The sequence below is a fragment of the Falco naumanni genome, chromosome 7 (assembly GCF_017639655.2).
Source record: "Falco naumanni isolate bFalNau1 chromosome 7, bFalNau1.pat, whole genome shotgun sequence".
NCBI classification, from domain to species: domain Eukaryota; kingdom Metazoa; phylum Chordata; class Aves; order Falconiformes; family Falconidae; genus Falco; species Falco naumanni.
In genome coordinates, this window is record NC_054060.1 from 61984205 (window position 1) to 62003206 (window position 19002).

The window sequence follows — 19002 nt, forward strand, 5'->3', positions numbered from 1 at the left end:
TTTGCTCTTTGTCAAAAATATGTCATGTGTATTGAGACTTATTTCTTCTTTAGATCCAGATAAATTTTAAGCAATCCCCATTCACACAAAATCTTGTGTGCCCAAATCTGTCTCAAACACATCTCACCTTTCTTCTGGGAACTTCAGCCAGGCAGAATTTTTTTCAGTGAACATTAGATTTGCTGAAAATGGAACATTAGGAATAGGAATAATAAAAAAAAAAAATATCTATAAAATTAGGTCAAATTTGGTAATGAGTTTGGGCAAAAAGAAGTTGAAATTCTTTCACTATTTTCAGAAGTAAATAATTTGATGTCTCATTTTGAAACTGATTTTGAAGTCAGGCCGCTGAACCTGGAAGTGATTTTTTAAAATAGGCTAAAACAGGCAAGTTTTTACAAACAGAAAAGTAACTAATTTCCCCTATCTTTCAGTTCAGCCATTGAACTGGATAAATAGAATTCATTTTGATGGTCCGAGTCCAGTTCTCCTGTCCCTGAAAGTGGTAGACAATCTCAGCAGGTATTTCTTACAGTCTGAAATGGTAAGCCTAATAATTTTAGGTGTATAATAATTATTCTTTCCGATATTCATCCCTCTAAACTCAATAGTAAGGCTTTACCTACATGGTGCTCAGCCTCTGCCGCCTTCACCAAACTGGCAGGAGCTTACTCAGAGCAGGTGATGTCTTGTTTTCCCTGCTCTCCAGCACCCAGGTGGGCATCATCCTGCCTGGGCCAAGGGTCTCCTTCCTTACCTTGGTACCTGCCTTCTGCTGTAGCCTAGGACTCATAAATTTTCCCCAACCATTGGCTTTGGTTAATTGTTTTCTCCGCCTCCTTTCTTTAAAATAAAGCTGAAGCTGGTTCTTTAAGTGCTTCCAGCTATTACAAAAACATCTCCAGAACTATCTCTGTGATGTAGTGTAAGCAGTTGCTCTGAGGAGGCAGGTAAAGTTAAATTAGATCTTTTGTTTCAATCAGGTTAAAGATTTTGTTGTTTTGATGGGTTTAATATTCTCAGCAGCTGATTAAAAAGCTGTAAGCAATTAATAACTGGTTCTACTAAAACCTCTTATGTGCCTGCTAATGTTAAGTTTCTATTTCAGTTTGAGGTGAAAAGAACTTTGTGATGAAGTCCAGTTTTTATGCTGTTTAATGTAAGGTGGGCTTTGCTAGGGGTGATACATTTTACTAATGACACTGCCAGTCACTCCTTATGATCTGGAGTGATTTGTTTGTTCTAGAATGAGTAGAGATGACAAGTATCTCCTTTTTTCCTAGTGGTTAACCTAAGACTTTGGTCTGAGAAAAATCCATTTAGAAGTAACAGTCAGGCTATCTTTATCCATTGCATCAGAGGAGATCCCAGACGTGATCGTTTGGGAACAATTGTAAACGGCAATAGAACTGGAAATGATTTGGAGGAATCCTTGCAGAAAAAGAAGCAGGCTCCATTCTGAGAGGTGTTGATGGGAGCATCAGGTCACGGACCTGAGGGGTAGTTACTCCTGCTGAGTACTCTGTCCAGCTTTGGACACGGTGCTTCCAGAACAAAGCAAGTCACGGGACAGAGAGGCCACAGCAATGATGAAGAAGTCATATTTGCTAAACTGTTCGGAAAGCATGATGTGTCTGCATCAGTTTATGCTAAATGAAGGGAAACAGAAAAGGGAACAAGACAGTTCTTTCAGTGTGTCACAGGCGGTTATGAAGAGGATGACGATCAGTTATTTTTGATGTCTGCTACAGAGAGGACAAGGAATTTCAGGGTTTTCTTCAGATCGGTCACTGATAATCTCTGCATAAACCCACAAGGCTGAAGCATAGCTAGAACAATAACTGCAGTTGATGTACCTGCTTTTTCAGCTTCTGGTACTGTGTTAATCATATTACTTCATAGTCTTACTGTTTAATCTTCCTCACTTCCGTAACAACCTGTCCTATTCATAATTTCATTGTTATTCATAATCTGAATATATTTCCTCACTCAGGAGATGTTGGAAAGTTTGCTTAGACTCACCTAGATAGCTGGCAGCTGTGTCATCCTTCTCATTTTAGGGTGTTACTCATGGAGCTACTAAAAACGGCCACTACCACCGCATGGCGGACAGTGGTTCATACCACCTGGACCAGAGCATCGTGGCACCACCATTCCCACTCCCTGAGCTCAGGTGGACGAAGGTGGGTGCTGGGCACCCTGCTGTGCAGAGCACAGGTGTTCAAGATGTACAGACGACCCGTGACGTTCAGCAGGGTTCTTGGTTACACAGGGAGCGCTCAGTATCAGCTGCTGAGCAGGGGTAAAAATTGCGGGGTTTAAGTTTGGCACTTGGAGTTTGCCTGAGTTTTGAATGAGGCTCTGGGTTCTGTCATAAGCTTAGTCCTACGTGTTGAGCAATGAGAGATTTGATAAGGAAAAGGCTGTAATAAAATCACAGATTATGCTTTTGGGGACATCTCTGTGATGAGGTTATGAGCATTTATACCAAGAGTAAGATTTTATGTACTTTTTTATTTTATTGGAGGATCACTCATATTTAACATTTTACAGAGTAACCTCCACACGATAATTCCATGCATTATGCCCATCTTAATTAAAATGAAAAAAAAATGGGGGAAATTTTATTCACAAAATGAATATGAGAAAATTGAATTACAACTGATACTCTACCTGATTTTTTTTTTTTTTGAGATTATTAATTCCATTGACCAGGCTGAATATAGGCTGTACAAATAATACTGAACATTAAAGAACTCTGTTAAAAAGCCTAACATTTTTACAGAAAACACTGGAAACATGATGCACGGCATCACACGCACACACCCCGGAACAAAATTACTCCGTTGCTGTCAATGAAAATCTTGTCATTCACTTCAGCGAAGCCAGGTTTTATCTGCCATTTCACCTCACATTATCTTATAATATGAAAATAAGTTTCTACTACCTAAATAACTAGAGAATTAGAGTACAAGATAATCCCCTCTGTAAAATGGCAGGCTTTTGTTCAAAATATCTACATTCATTGGTTTTATCTGCCTTATCATCTCTTTTCCTCTCTGATGAATGCAAACTGTTTGGGTAATTTGCTTTGACCAGATCTGTGTCTGTGAGATCTTAAGTGGGAAAACTATTTGCATACTTAAGAATCCTGAGAACAGAGAGTGGCATTATAGTTTGGGATTTGGCTGGGGGGGGGGTGTTATCCCCTGTGCTGGGCCGAGAGACACTTTACATTTATATGTAGCAATTACCATTCCTAATTTTTGTAATTAAACTGCCTTGTGAAAATGTAGCATGTAAAATGGAGGCTGCCAGGCTAAGCTTCCTTGCTGTTTGCCTCCTACGTTTTTAATGTACCAGCCCGTAAAAGTTTGGATATCTGTTTCTCCTTTCTCTCCTCTTCTGACTTTTTGGAAAGTACCTTCTCTCAAAAAATGTGGTCTCTGTAGAAATGGTAGTTCACTGAAACTGATATGCAGAAATGCAAACGGGTTGCTTCCACTAGTTTTTCTAAATTAGTTCTAGAAGTTAAGTGTCTCACACACGTACACACCAACCCCACCCCCCACCCACCCCCCATAACAGAATGGAAATTGCAGCTGCTACCTTTCATCATTTGTTGATTGAAAATGTCAGGACCACTAAAGAAGACTGAAAGAAGTTACTGGCAAAAAATAAATCTACACAAAAATCCATGCCATAACAGAACTTGCTGAACCGGCCAGACATGTGAGTGTGTTTGACAAAATGCAGAAATCTGCTTGCAGGCAGGACCTTCGTTCCAATGGCAAGAGTGATGTGCTGAATAAAGGTCACCACTGTGGCTGCATCAATACAGAGAAGTCCAAGGAAAGTGGCCACCCTCCTTTTGCCTGTGAAAAGATTTATTAAAAACAAAACAAAACAAAAAACACTCAAAAAACCACAAAAAAAATGTGCTATTAGGAATTTTTTTTCATTTCTATTTATTTATCCAAGTCAAATTCAGATGCTAAAACAGCAGCAATGTTATGTGGGAGTATTGTCTTCGCAAAACCTGCAAAGCAGAGAGTAATAAAATCAGACTGGAAGTGGCAGGATGTTTTTACTGATAATACTCATGCACATTTCATTGTCCTTTTTGGCCCCAGTGGATGACAAAATGTAAAACCTATCATTAAAAATATAGGTTTATTGGGGTTTTTTTATATTAAACAAATGTTATGGCTGCTGCTGCTAACTGAAACAGATAACATTAGCTTCCACTAACAGGTTCCCGCTTTTTAACAGGACAACAGTCATCTTTAAAGTGTATGGGAATAAAACTCACATTTCTTTCTGTCTCCCATGGTTGTGTTTCAGGTTCTTTACAAACAAAGATAGTTAAATGATGCTTTGAACTTGTGTTGTTACTCTTACTCGGGAGTGAGACACTGTACTTCTAGGGATTCTGCATTAGGATATTTCAAATTGATTGCCAAATTTTTACATTCTAGACTATAATTACATTTAATTAGAAACTCAGGTAGCATTTCTGTGATGTATAATATTTTATAATTACTTCCCATTATCAGTTACATAGCATGTGTAACTCCTTATGTAGATTTATGATGTTGATAATTTTGCAGATATTAATTTTACAGTCCTTTGATTTTGTGAATTTCAGTAAAAGTGCCATATTCCGCATAAATTTTCAGGAGCATTAATTTTTTCATGTTGCTCAGACTCACAGGAAAGAATTTGCCTGCTGGTCCTATAAAACAGAGCTGGCTGTACCAGTGAGAAAACAAGATCTTGTGTCCAGATGCTTTATAATTTATATCTGGTTTTTAAACTATTGAAAAAGTGCAGCCTGTGGGCAGAGAAATCTCATTGCTTACAATCTGCACTTCAAGAGAATTTAAAGTTGTACAAATGGATTTTAAGTTTGATAAGAAAATTGATTGGAGATTGTACATTGTGAATACATTAGGTTTATAAAGACAAAACATGCATGAAGTGCAATTACTGCTAGTGTTGCTATATTAGTATGAATGTTAATAGCATGTTTGTTTTTGAAATGGGTTATGCATTCTGGTAAATGTCTGCTTGAATCTAGTCATCTGTGTATCACTTGTCTAAGTACTCTCATTTAAGATGCCATATCCCTTCTTGTAGCAATAAAGGGGTAAAGCAACATTAATATTAAATAATTAGAAAAACAAAAGGGGAATGATTAAACATATTTACATAATTGAAATAACACTGAGTCGCAGTGGGAAATCGGGACAATGTTGTCTCCTTTCAAAGTAATTCATAATTCAGATTTTTAATTATGGCATATTCATTCATTTAAAGATGATTCTGGATGAGAGGGCCACTAATGAAATACAATCATTAGCATCTAAACAAAGTAATTTAGAAAGTCTCCTTTCGGGGAAAAGATTTCTAGAACATCATCAATCACACAAGATATGCAAAAACAAGCAATTAAACCACACACAAGAACTACAACAACCTTATATATTAGTAATGTACACATGAAAACATAACTGATTACAATGATTAGAGTAGGGTAGTGTGGTTAATTTGTATGTTATGTAGCAATTTCATGGAAGAATGTACCAGGACAGGCACATCACACAACAAATTAATGCTATGTCATTGATATATGTTTTAAATATATTAACATCGTTGCAGTCCATGCCAAGTTATCAGTAAAAAATAGAGCGATGAGAATCTGGAACCTTGTTCTTCAAAGGTGCATAACTCGCCTTGTATGAACCCCTGGGCTATGCTTTTGTTTTGGGGTTTCATTTGTTTGTTTGTTTGTTTTTCTTTTATTTGTATTGAACTTGATTTTGTTAAATTGGCAAAATACAGGCTTAGGAAGATATTTCATGAGAGAAGCAGGTGCTGCATTAGTTTCTCATTAACTACTCAAATCCTGCTTTGGGTTTATAGCAACAAAGTGCTCATAGACTTAAATGGGTCAGTGATTTACAGGGTCTTTCCGTGTGCACAATTACAATTCATTAAACACGTGGCAGCATTAAACGGACGGAGTCATTCTGCACAACTTTTAATGTGTGTGCGCAGTGTCCTGTTCAAAGGACACAAAATAAGGCTGGGTTTAAATACCTTCCTCTTTGGGTTAAATTATAACCTGGGTGGAACCCCCTCCCATTTCCCCCTCTCGTGTAAAGAAAAGGCAGAAGCAGCGGTGCATGCAGGGAGCATCCCGCCGTGGTGAGGCAGGCACGGCTGGTGTAGCTGTGCTGCCTTTGATAGCCACCAGGCTGAGAAGCCAAAATATGTTCTATTGGGTACTCAAAGGATAAAAATACTGGTTAATTTTCAACAGTGCTCCTTCATTTGACTTTACAATTTATAGCGGTGAACATTAATGCAAGAATAGCTTGGTCGAGGAGGAGTTTAAAATTAGAGCACCTCTTCTCATTAGCCCCAGCAGCCTGACCCAGGGTGAACTGAGAAGTAATTTGCTGCCAGATCCTCATTTTGCTTCTGTTATCACTCCTTGTAAATGAAGCGCAGCAATTTATTGTAGCACCTCAAGGAGTCAAGAACATAATGTGTAAAACACATACAAAAAAAATCTTTCTTCACATTCATTAACACCCAGCACATAGAGGCTGTTCACTTTTCACTCTAATGAAGGAGGGGGATCTTAAATCTAAAGCTTTCCAGCCTGTGAAGAAGGCCTCTTCAGGTCATTAGACAGAAGCTGAGTTGGACTGAAGAAAGGTCATTGACAAAAAAGGGAGAATGGCAATATGATGAAAAATAGAAAATGGATAAAAGAAGAGACTTTAGAAAGCTCGGAGAATGGAAAGTACATTTTTGGCATCAGTGATCAACCCTTCTTGTCTCTATGTTCATTTTCTGTTGTCAGTGAAGAAAAGAATATCTGGCTTTTTATTTAGCTGGGAATTGCTCTCGTGTTTGGTCAATTCTCATTTCATCACCCTTGATCTGACCTTGCAGGAAGCATTCACAGGCTTATTTTTAAGGCAGCTTTGTCTGCTGGCTATAAATTCAGCTCTTCATTTTGCTCTTTTTTATTAAAAACATGCAGTCTACTAGATTTTAATGTATTCTGATTATGTAACTGACCATTTCCCCTCCGGGAGATCTTTTGTCTCACTAGTCTTGATTAACACTTTGGGTTTACAGCTGTATATTAACACCACATTCAGGAATATTAGGAAGCTCCTATATGCAAATTAACTTGTATTGGTAATAGAAATAGAGGAACTTAAAGAGGAGTTAGGAGCAGTCCTTGAACACGTGCTGAATGCAGAACATAACGTGTACTTAGGGGTGGAGAGTGCCTAAACCAAGAGGCGTAGAAACTCATAGAAAAAGCCCTTTTGTTTTATTTACCCAGTCTCTAATGGCAGAAGGGTTGAATTCTGCAGTGCTGTCACAATTAAGTGATTTCTTTTTCCCCACAGTTGCATATAACTTGCACTGGTATAACCGGTTTTTGACATGTCCATGTGTTGTGAGGATAAAGATACAGCAAAGTTAGCCTTTTTGTGTATGTTACTATTTTTGTCATTATAGACAGAGAGTATTCTCTTTCTCATAATATGGTTTCTTATGTTTGCCCACATCCCATTGCTGGATCTTCCCTTTGTACAAGCTAATCTCATAAATTAGAGTGTATATATTTTATAGTAAATGCTTTCCCATTTAGTTAACAGCATGAGACCATTATCTTGTGACAAAACTCTGTTCCAGTGAAGTCTCTTCATTAAATAAGTAATCATCCTTTACATACAATGGAAACTGGAATTATTAGTATATAAATCTACAATGTTGAAAAGCCGTCATTTGACAACATGACCTCCATCAAATTATGCCTTATTTTCCTAATCCTTCTGGAAACTAGTATGCAGTTACACCCTTTGGACAGTCTTAGACCAAAAAAAACCCCAACACAAATAAGCTGTATTCAGCGTTTCAAAGAGAAGGTAGATTGTTTTGGAACTCCCACAAAGGTTTGCTTTTATTCTTCTATAAGAAGCACCCTCGTGAATTATGCATGTAAATAATGCTGCAAACTGCTTTATTTGCTGCTGAGCTGGAACAGCAGGTTGCCCAAAACTAATTCTTCACTGCACCCCCAGTTCTGTCAGCTTTGTTGGTCAGCTGCTGGCTTGCTAGAAGGTTGCAGTGTTGTTTTTAAGCCAGGTAGCTTGGCAGATAGAGGTTAGGGAAGGGTCTGGTGGGTGGTCAGGCAGGCAGAGCCTCTGGATTGCCAGCACTGAAAACCATCTTGAGGTGAAGAAGGCACAAACCCCCCCAAATCTGTTGATTAGCAGGTAGAACAATTTGTCTGCTTCTTTACGCTGTTAGTTTCACCTTACTGCTGATTATTGAGCAGAGCAGAACTAAAAGGGGTAGACGTGGTGTCTTCCAAAAGCCTTGCACGTGGAGCAGATTTAAAGAGCATGGTGTAGCTCACACTGCTACTTCTCCTGTGCATCCCCCAGGTCCGTGAGCATTTCAGCACAGCTGTCTGTGGGCAGAAGCACCCTGGCACCAGTCTGGCTAAGGCTTTCAACAAAATTATGTCCGTGCACAGGTATTTGGTGGGGTCAAATGGAGTGCTCCCTGGGGTACCAGTTGGGGTTTTTTTTCTTTGACGGTATTTTCCATGGAATATATATATATTGTGCCTTTTTCAAACAGTGCTGCAGTTATAGTTTTCTCTGGAAAACCTGTTACATCCCTTTGCTTATCTGGGATTCAGCTGAACACATTGCCCTTTTGCTGAGGCCAAAGGAACATGCCCTCCAGGGCACCAGAGGACAGAGCTCAGCAGGCTGGAGGGAAGAGAGAGGACATTACCTCTATTCTATCTAAACATCCAGAACAGCCAGCTTTAACTGGGAAATCATTGTTCCAAATGCTGTTTTTATGGCTCTGGATGTTTATATCACATCCTGTAAGGAGATAATGGTAGCACAACAGCAGCAGTACTGATATTTGTTCAGTGGTGCAACAGTACATTTACAAGATCATACGGCATAGAGCCATTACAGACCTTCCCAGGGGTTTGTAGAGTGAATTTAGAGCTGGGATATTTAGTGAAATACCCGCACATCCAGTCCCTCATGCTGGCTAACATTTAGTTTGAAAGAAAGTGAGGCTTTCCTCCATGACGGGAGGTCCCGTTTGCCCCATGGGTACTGGGGGATGGAGGAAAGAGGTCACACTGCATCTTCACACCAGGAGCCTGAAAGCATCACAAATGAATCTTTCACTCTGAAGGAAAATGTTTGTGTCTGGTGTCGTAAATAGCATGACAAGTTAAGAGTCTAAGTTATTAAAAGCGCCTCCAAACTAAAAATATTTCCCCCCCCCCCCCCGCTAAAAGGTACAAAAGTGAGTTGAGGTTATTCAGAGAACAGTACATAGCTCCCGTCTGTGTTTATCAATAGGCTTTTTTAAAATACCCAGCAAACGATGTGATCTGAGAGACCTTTAAAGAGATGTAACATTTATTCATAACTCAGTAGGGCGAGGCTGCAGCATTCTTTTACCTGATCTCCGAACCCTGTTGTTTTACTTCCTTCAGCTACCTCCTACTTTCCTAAGAAACGGTAGTTACACCTCACGTAACTCGTAGCTGGGATTGTATATACCTCATTTCTATAGGTACAGGTGGACTGTAGCACCTCAGTCAGTAATTAATAATGTTGAATCGGGAACAGCAATGTGTCACAGAATATTCACTTATTGAGCAGTACCTTAAACCCCAGCTAACAAAATGTTTGAGGAAAGAATGACTGACTAGTTTCAAAGTCCTGAAACCTTTGTTCAACAGGCCTCCAAACTAAAGATTTTTTGCTTTTTTAAAAAACAATGCTCAAGAAAATGTCCCAAAACTTTGCTTGGAAAATTACTTGGTGATGTTTTGCTCTTTCCTTTCCTGTCTTTTTATTTGAAATTGTTGAAGAAAAAGGAAAAAGGGAGTTGGAAGGAAAAAAAAAAAAAAAGACAAAACTTACCAACCACAGCCTCTATTTCTTCATAGTCCATATATATAAAAAGACAACATTTCCAAGGGCCAAATTATTTTCATGTGACAGTCTCAGTCTTTTTAAAGTCCAAAATACTCGTTACTGAAAACTGCCACTGAAGTCCTGGAGACAGATCTTCCTTATATCATCAGATCATCTGGGAGGACTGAGTGGTTGCAGGTATAAAAGCAATTCTTTTGACAGTGTGTATTCTAACCATGCGTATGTATGTGCATGAAAACATGTATATACTTGTTTGAATTTCCTTAAACGATCCTTTCTCATCCTTGCCTCCATTCAAACCTCCTCTTCCTCCATCCTCTTTTCATGCAGCTCTGGTTTCCTACGTTTTTAACTCACCTTGAGGTTTAAAACAGTGAAGGCTGCCTTCTTTTTTTTACCGGAGAGCAGGATACAAAGAGCTTTTATGCTGATTGTCACCCCGTGTGGTAGGGAAGGAAGAGTGAACTGGGAGAGGTGAGCCAACCAAGGCACAGAATGGGGAAAAGGTCCAGCTCCTGCCCTCTGTAATTCACAGACTATTTTAGACACTAAAATTGTGACAGCTTGCTCTTGTGATAAAGATGTTAACAAGAAGAGAAAATGACATTAATTTAATCTATTCTTACAGGTCATGCTGAAATGAGGCTGTGATGATACAAAATTATAATAATAAATATGGTAGTAATTTCACAATTCTTTATAGATACTGTTCACAATCCTTTCAGATGCAAATGTCCTATCCCGTCCTTCATGACAGTGATTTTTGGTGGCATCTAGACTCTAATTCAGCATGTTCTAATAGTTGATTCTGTAATTACTTTATATGGCAAGAACAATGTAAAATACTATCCCAGATTAGGAACTTGAGATGGCTTTACTTTTATTACTTGTCCCCCTGGGTCTCCAGGAACATTTCCGATTCAGACATTTTCCACGTTTTCAGAATTAAATTAGATCATCAGCATTCTTAGCAAACAGTATGTTAATAACCAGAGCCAAACAGTGTACAAAACACAAAGTACTATAAAAAAAATATTTAAATATATTTTTGTATGAATGAAAGTGGTGACTTTGATTTGTTGGTATTTTTAGTAGCCAGACAAACCTGACACATTAATTCCCAAACCATGAAAAGTTTGTGGGCAAGTGATTATTTAAATCTGAAATGGATATAGTTATTTAAAATTCAGCATTTTTATAAGTTACTCATTCAGTCAGAGAAATACCATCTCTTCTAAAGAGTAAGTCAAAGAGTGGTATTAAAATTATTGGGAAAAAAATTATAATCTAAAATTCTAGTTCTAATCTAATTCCAAAAATGAGAATTATGTCATCACAGTTTCTCTCCTTCTTCACATTAGTTTATCCCAGGATGATTTCTGCTAAGCAGTGGTTTTGGTTTACACTGGGCATGGCAGCATCTCTACTGAACAAAAGATGCTGAGCTGCACCTTGCAGGCAGGAGGAGCATTAGTCTCGCTGGCGAGGAGCCCTCATAGTGTAACTTCAGCTGCAGCATCCCAGACGTGGGTTCTGTTGAGTTTACACCTTCTGTGTAATCTGGTAGATACAGAGGGTGGAGCCCAGCCTCTGCATTCTGGTTAATAGCCTCAATTACAGGTGGGAAAGCATACGGTATGTAAATCAGTACATACTAGATGCGCTATAATTGCAAGGTCAGTGTGGACAATGTTCTGCTGAAGTGCTGCTTTAAGTGAATAATTTCAATGATGAAAGTGTATTTTTTCATCTTTGAGAGCTAATGTACTGAACTGGTCTTTCAGAAACGTTGCTCCACTTGCACTGTAATGTTAGACAGCAGAGAAATTTTAACAGCCAGATTTCCCCAGCTTCAGCACTAAGCATGGATCTCAGTAGGTGACGTGACGTGTAGCTACCTATAATGGTCCTAGGATTTGAAATACAGTGCTCTTAAACTTATTGTGGGGAGTCGTAGGAAAGGACGCTGGAGAGCTTTGACAGTTGTGAGCAAAGACAGCAAGGGAATAGTGTCTGTCCACCTGGGATACCACAAGCATTGTAGAAAAGAGCTGAAGCACAGCACAGTCACTGTGCCCTGGCGTGTGTTCTTCCTGCAAGAGCAAAGTTTCAGGATGCCTATATGGATTTAGAAAAAGATAACTATGCTTTCCCATAAACAATGTTAAGTTGATTTAGACTATTACTGTAAGTTATACATAATGCATTCAGTTTTGTTTTCAGCTAATCTCAGGATTTACTTTAGTTAACAACTTCCACTGACTTTTATTGAGTAACATCTCTTCTGGTATATTCAGGCAGAAATTGTCAAGATACTGAATTTAAAATGCTTTTAAACAAGGTTTACAGGAGAGTTGCAGAAAGGTCCCTTGCTCTTCTTTGAAGCACCAATTATTCCCGTAAAACAATTAAGCATCAATTTGTTCTATCATATAAGTGTAAAAAAGGTGATTCAGTTGAAGAGTTGCTTACAGACTCGTATGCAGAAGTACTAACAATTTTAGCAGGATTACTCATGGGGAAGAAATACATATAATAACAAAGAACAGTAGCAGTCAAGAGTCATGACACAAAAAGAAAATCTGGCAAGATCATAACAAAAGCATAAACAAAGGACATAACTGTATCTAAATAAAGCTGTGACCATGTGGCACATTTGAGAGCAACACATTTCATTATCTCCAGCTATCTGTCTTTTCCATCATTGCGATTTGTGGTGTGAAGACTCTGAGATAACTATTTAAATGAATTTACTGTATTTTCATACCTCTGATTTATTAAGGTATGTTTAATTAAGCTGATGATTACCCAATAGGTTCTGCTGAACACTGCAGTTAATCTTTTACTTAAGTTAATTTTGCATCCTGTTCCATGTAGATTATTTCTGATTTATTATGAAATTCAACAAAATAAGCATCTGGGTAACAAGCATGCAAGGACCTAATTTACTACACCTAAGTACCATTATTCATTATTACTCTCATTATAGTGCAAAAGACTTGAGTTACCCTTTCAAGTAACATCATTTGTAACTAGATGGGGAAGGTTAGGAAGAAATACAACTCGTTTCTCTATTCAAACCAATGGTAGCAGGAACCATTCCTGGAGGGGAAGCAGCAAATGTGACCTGGGGTGGTTACCTTTCTTTCTCTCCCATCTCTATTTGTTCTTTGCTTTAGTGTAATGACTTTTTCTGATGCTCACCTGGCTGAGGGAGAAGAACAAACCCTGTAGGAAGCCCTATCAGACCTTGTGGTGTAGCTGCTGTTGAGAACGTGTTATGTGCGCTGTGATGAACATCATGGAACTAAATGAACTAGTTTCAGTTATAAAAAGTCAGTGGAAAGTTTCTGCTTTTACTGGAAATGTTGGGGGGGAGGAGGATTTTTAAAATACTATTTATTTTCTTTAAGTAAAGCACTCTTTGTTTTAATGCAAGACAAAATTTTTGAGATAAAGAAGAAACCCTTCTTTAATCAAAAGAGAAGAAATTGCTTTGTGCTTCAACTGTTTGGTCAGGAAATGAGCATATTACGCACTGTGTTTACAAACAAGAGCAGTGACATTGACAAAAGATAAAGCTAATTGAGCAAGAGGATTTTTTTACCCTATGGCGCAAGCAGTGCAAACAGCCACCCCCTTGAAAACATCCTGCTGGCATCGATATTCCCATCTGCCTGACGGAAAGACCCACTTTCTTCCCAGCTCAAGGAAGATGATGTTCTCTTTTAAACCCACACACCATTTTTTGTGCTAAATGCTTAAATGACAGTCATTTATGCAAAATAAAATCTATTTTCATGATCTGTTGTACATCACCAGAATCACTGGAAGAGACAGGGAGCAATCCAGAGACACTGGTGGCCATTGAGCAGACACATCATAGCTGCACAGACACAAAGGATGCACCCACGGCTGGGAGAAAAATGTATAAAAGTAGCCCCTTGCACACTCTTACTGCATTACAGAGAGGAATACACCTGGGTGCTCATTTTATTAATGCATTTGGATGAATACATTTCAAAAGATGTCTGTTCCCTTGTTGATACCAGCCTTCTCCAGACAGGAGAAAAGAATTGTTTAAAATAACAGCCAGTATTAGAACAAGAGTAAAACACATTCACCACATAAATGAAATAATTGTAATCAAAGAGTGAAGTTATCAGACTAAGAGGATTTCAGTGAATAGATGAATTCTGTGTATAACATAATCAAATTGTCAACATTGTTTAGTCTAGTCCTACTTTTATTCATTTCCTAGATTTTCTGATTAATTTAAATCATGGTTAATTAAGTAGTGAAACATTTAGAAAAGTTCAGCTAAAAGAACAATTTGCTAGAGACAACTTGCACTTGTTCTTGTTAATACATGGTTCACTAGATCCAATATATTAGTAAAAACTCTGAAAGACTGTTAGAAGAAAGCCGGTATTTTTGACTGAGCAATGCTGAAATTGTGAAACTACTTTAAAGGTCTCAGCAACACCTAGTCCCAAAGCCCAAATAAGACTCACTAAGTTATACAAGGAATAGAAACCTGGGGAATACCCAAGGGCTAGGAGAAAGAGGTACCTCGTTTATAAAACGCCTTTCCTTGCGATAATTTTATTTGCTGATATTGCTGAGTGACAGCGTGGAAAAGCCAGTAGTGAAGAAAAGTTTATTGTGTTCTCCTTGCCGTCAGCTTTTGTCTTCTCCAAGTTCAGCAATCGCATTTGGGGCCAGGGAATCTATTCATGTTCAATTAGGCTCAGCCCAGACTCGGGAAAAGAACCGATTCTTGCAGGCGGGGAAAGCGGCCAGTCGTGGTGGGGAGGGCAGCAACAAATATTGCAAAATGAGACAAAGAACATCTGTTTGTGCAGGGTGGGCAGGCACGTGCGCCCAGAAAGCTGCTGGCATCTGCGCAGCAGTTGTAAATGGACCTGGCAGTTCAGCAGGTTGATTAAGTTAACTCTTTGCTGGAAATATTGTTCTTGGTCATTAATCGTATCTTACTTCTTGTCCAGTCTTTTTTTTTTTCTTTTTTTTTCTTTTTTTCTTTTTTTTTTTTTGTGAGAACTTAATCAGGCTTAAAGAATAGCCTTTCCACCTTTGCAGCTGCTTTTGCTTTACCTTACTATATATTCACAGACTGGTCTTAAGAATGCCGGCTATAAAGCGGACAGTATGAGACAATGTATTTAACCCGGCATTCTGATAAACTATACCATCAAAAAAAAAATATAATCCTTTGAAATGGAAGCTGATGAGGCAAAAATGGACAATCTAAATAACATCGCTCCAAATGGTAGAGGTGGACAAACGATGCTGGAGTACATTATTCCACTCCACTGGATGAAGTGACTTTCAAGGACTGATTAGCTCCATGTCTGAGAGGGTTAGCCCCCTGCCTGTTATAACAAGTGCCTATGAAAGGGAGAGCTGATCCGACAACTAGCTATGCCAACCGTGAAGTTATTTCAATACTTTCCCTGCTAACAAGTTGATTAATCCCATCATCATTTTGAAAACCTATTTTATACTGAATAAATCATTTTCTAATAAAGAGCAGTTAGGAGGTGTAAAACTTTGACTTCTCAATGATGCTATCAGCTCCTCTGCAGATTTTACCATTTCTGGCTCTCTGCAAGTTCTCTGTGCTAAAGATGATTTTTTTTTTGTACTGACTGAAAAGTTTTATCTCAGAAATGCAGCCTTTAATATCTTGGTGATAACGTCACATCATGAATCTTCTGCAGTGAGGATACATACTGATTTTACTGTAAACAACAACTTTTGATGTTGTTTCTATTCCTTCTCCTCATTTTTCCCCTTGCTGCTACTAAGCCAAACATGACAGAAATGAATGACTGCTGCCTCTGGGGCCACATGACAAATACATCACTACGCACAAGGGAAAGCTCCGATATAATGTCTTGCATTTGCAACATCACATAATTGTTTGGACCGTTTAAGAGATTGTAGACAGCCTGTGAGGAAGAAAAAGGGCTCCAATTAGTTAGGGAAAGTGCTCATCTATGCAAAGATTTGAAAAATACAGAACTTAACATTCAGTGGAATTGCAATAAGGCAAATTATAAACATCGCAAGTATTTTGTTTTTGTAGAGCAGCTCCTATAACAACATAATGTTAAAAACCAGCCTGAAACACGGGGTGGGGACACACATACACACCCCAAAGAAAAAGATGAACCTATATTTTTTATAAGTCCAGGAGTTCACATATGTATAAATACAAATTGTTTTTTCGGGCAAGGCTGGTTTGTACTGAGAAGCTGTTAGGTTAATAATTTAGAGGAGATAAAACCAGGGCGGAAAAAGTAGCATCTCAGAGAGAAAAATGTACGTTAGTAACAATCAGAAAGGTTGAAATCTCTATATCGTACAGAACTGATAAAACCATATAAATCATATATGTGGGCTATTTATTGTTTTTCTAACATTCTTGCCAAGCACAGAAGGCATTTTTACCTCACCTTCCAAAGGGACAATAGTCACTCAGGGAGCAGTTTGGGTGACAATTTTGTAACTGCCTGTAGAGTATGTGGAGGGAACAAGTGGAGAAAGGGGAGATCTAAATTTTGAAGAACTCCCCAAGCACAATTCAAAGGTGTAGCTATAAAAGATGTCCCTCTTGCAGATAGGGCCTTTTCTTAAATATGCAGTGTGATGATAAAGAATGTGTCCTTGGACCAGAGTGGTTAAGTTGGTCCGTGCCACTTACCAGCCAGTTAGAGTGAGAGACGTATCTTTTTGGTGGGGTAATGGGGATGGAAGAAGTGGAGTAAGTGCATTTCTAACTTCCTTGCAAACCCCTGCACTTTTACAGCCTTTGCGCTGTCTATTTTGGAGTTCATAAATAAATTATTGCATTTGTTTGTATTAACAGCACTTTCAAGGTGACTGGTGCCCCGTTTCTGTTCCTGGTGATCCTTAAGATTGTGGTCCTGAGGCAGTTCTGAAGCATGTTGTTCCAAGCAATGCACCAGGTAATGAAGACACCTTCCCTAAGCTATGAGTACTACAGTGGTACTACAGGGGTGAAGGAACAGTCTTGTGGTGACCAAAAAGAGCCAGGAGAAGGTGTCCTGGCTGAGAGAGGTCGTGCTGTGTATTTGTGAACCCTGGGGACTCAAGATATTCCTCTGTAACGATTTCAGCTTTACCTTGGTCTGGGTAAGAGAGGTGTTGCTGAATTTCTGTTTTGCAGTAGTAACCAAGATTTTGCAGTACGAGCAAAGATTTTTTTTCTCTACCACGCATCCAAGGAGCTACGGCTCCAACATCCCCTGGTGTCAAATTCTGAATCTATGCCATGCTTTATGTTAAAGTCTACACAACCACCCAGGCTCTGTGTGCCATAACCTTGGAACAAGGCTGGTGTCCTTTTCCCTCCCTTATTTCCCATAATTATCAGGAAAAGCCTGCTACATGTAGGCGTCACAAGCCACAGCCTGGACTCAGGTCTGTCCTCTGTCTAAGGGGATTCGAGCGCAGGTTTCTGACCTGCAGAGGTATCAGTCCATACAAGCAATGGGGCACAGCACAAGCTTTTTGCTTCTTCTGAGACATTCAGTTCTGTAGAAAGTTCTAAAGGTTCCCTGGGCTGGGGAGGGAAGAACAGAGAGAAAGGACAGTTCTTCAGCCCAGTGCTTGGGATGTCCACCTGCTAAAGAAAGGCTTCCCAATTTCACCCCTTGGTTTGGGACTTTATCAGGATTTTGACTGTTTAACGTGTCTTTTGCATGCTGATGAAAAGAGCATTTGCCACTGCGGGTTTTTTGCAGCAATCTTTGCAAATAAGAAAGCAACTCCCTCAACTCTTCCCCGTGCACCAGGGTCTGCCTCACACAACGTGATGACAGGGCAGGCTTTGCACTGGGACTATCAATAATTAGACATTTGTAACAGGGACTGAAATGCCCACATTTTTGACTCACACAGTGTATGGTATTGTGAAAATTGTTTTAGCTATTTAGGTTCTTATGATTTGTTTCTTTCCAGTTTTTCATGATAAGGATATCAGTAGCGCACAGGTAAAACACCTTTTTAATGGTTTGTATTGAAGAAGTGAACGGTAACACTGAACACTAAAATAGTAGAATAAATTTATGAATGTTTCTAAAAACTGAAAATTCCTATTCAAATATTGGACTTTCTTTTTCTTGTACAGAAATCTGTGTGTAAGGTATTTTTAAGGTATCTGATTAGTTAAGCAAGATGTTATTTACCTGGAACTCTGAAAATTTTTCTGGTGTGAATATGAAGACATTCCATTAAGGGCTATTTTACATTTTTAAGATCTCATATTTTTAGCTAGCCTTTTTCAGGGCATGAGCACACCTAGTTAAATACATATCCAGAATTACAAATTTGTTTCATTTGCCCTATCTCGTTCTTAAACTAGAGAAAAGAAGCACTATCACAGTAATAGCGATGACTAGAAAAGATGAAAATAAAAGCTGAAAGTTCTAATCAAAACTGTAATCAGAAAGATGACAAATGGTGAAGATTATTAAATTTTCTTTGCTCCCTTGATGAATTTAATAAAGAACTAATCAAAGATCATTAGAAGGCTTTTGTGCTTGGTGTGCATTGTAACTGGATTGCAATCGGAATTTATGTTTTAGTGGTTATCTATGGTTGAATTGGACATGTAAATATAGAAAAGAGGTATTTTTAGCATTTTTCTTTGAAAATATTTATTTTAAAATGTCAAACCATTGTATGTTGCTTCTACAATTTACACAATAAAAGCAGAGCACCTTTCACTGTGTCACATTTTAAAATTAATACTGCTATTTTGTTTTAATTTTCTAATGAACTTTGATTATTTCTTCCTTTAATTTTGCAGGAAAATTAGAAAAGAGACATTTATTTCCCAGGCAATTATGTAAGTATTCCGATTGCTAGGACTACTGACAACTCACAGAGTACCATAATAATATGGAAATTCACCTTTTGCAAATCTTCAGGGTTAATT

The 19002-nt window shown here is 38.5% G+C and overlaps 1 long non-coding RNA gene across 1 annotated transcript; it reads right to left on the reverse strand.

Moving 5' to 3' along the window:
* Positions 1-2500: 2500 nt before the first annotated feature.
* Positions 2501-14829, reverse strand: LOC121091329. The gene is made up of 2 exons (XR_005828904.1): positions 10374-14829; positions 2501-4039 (listed from the first exon to the last, which is right to left on the reverse strand). It is a non-coding gene; the product is annotated as an uncharacterized LOC121091329 (long non-coding RNA).
* Between the last annotated feature and the right edge of the window lie 4173 nt (positions 14830-19002).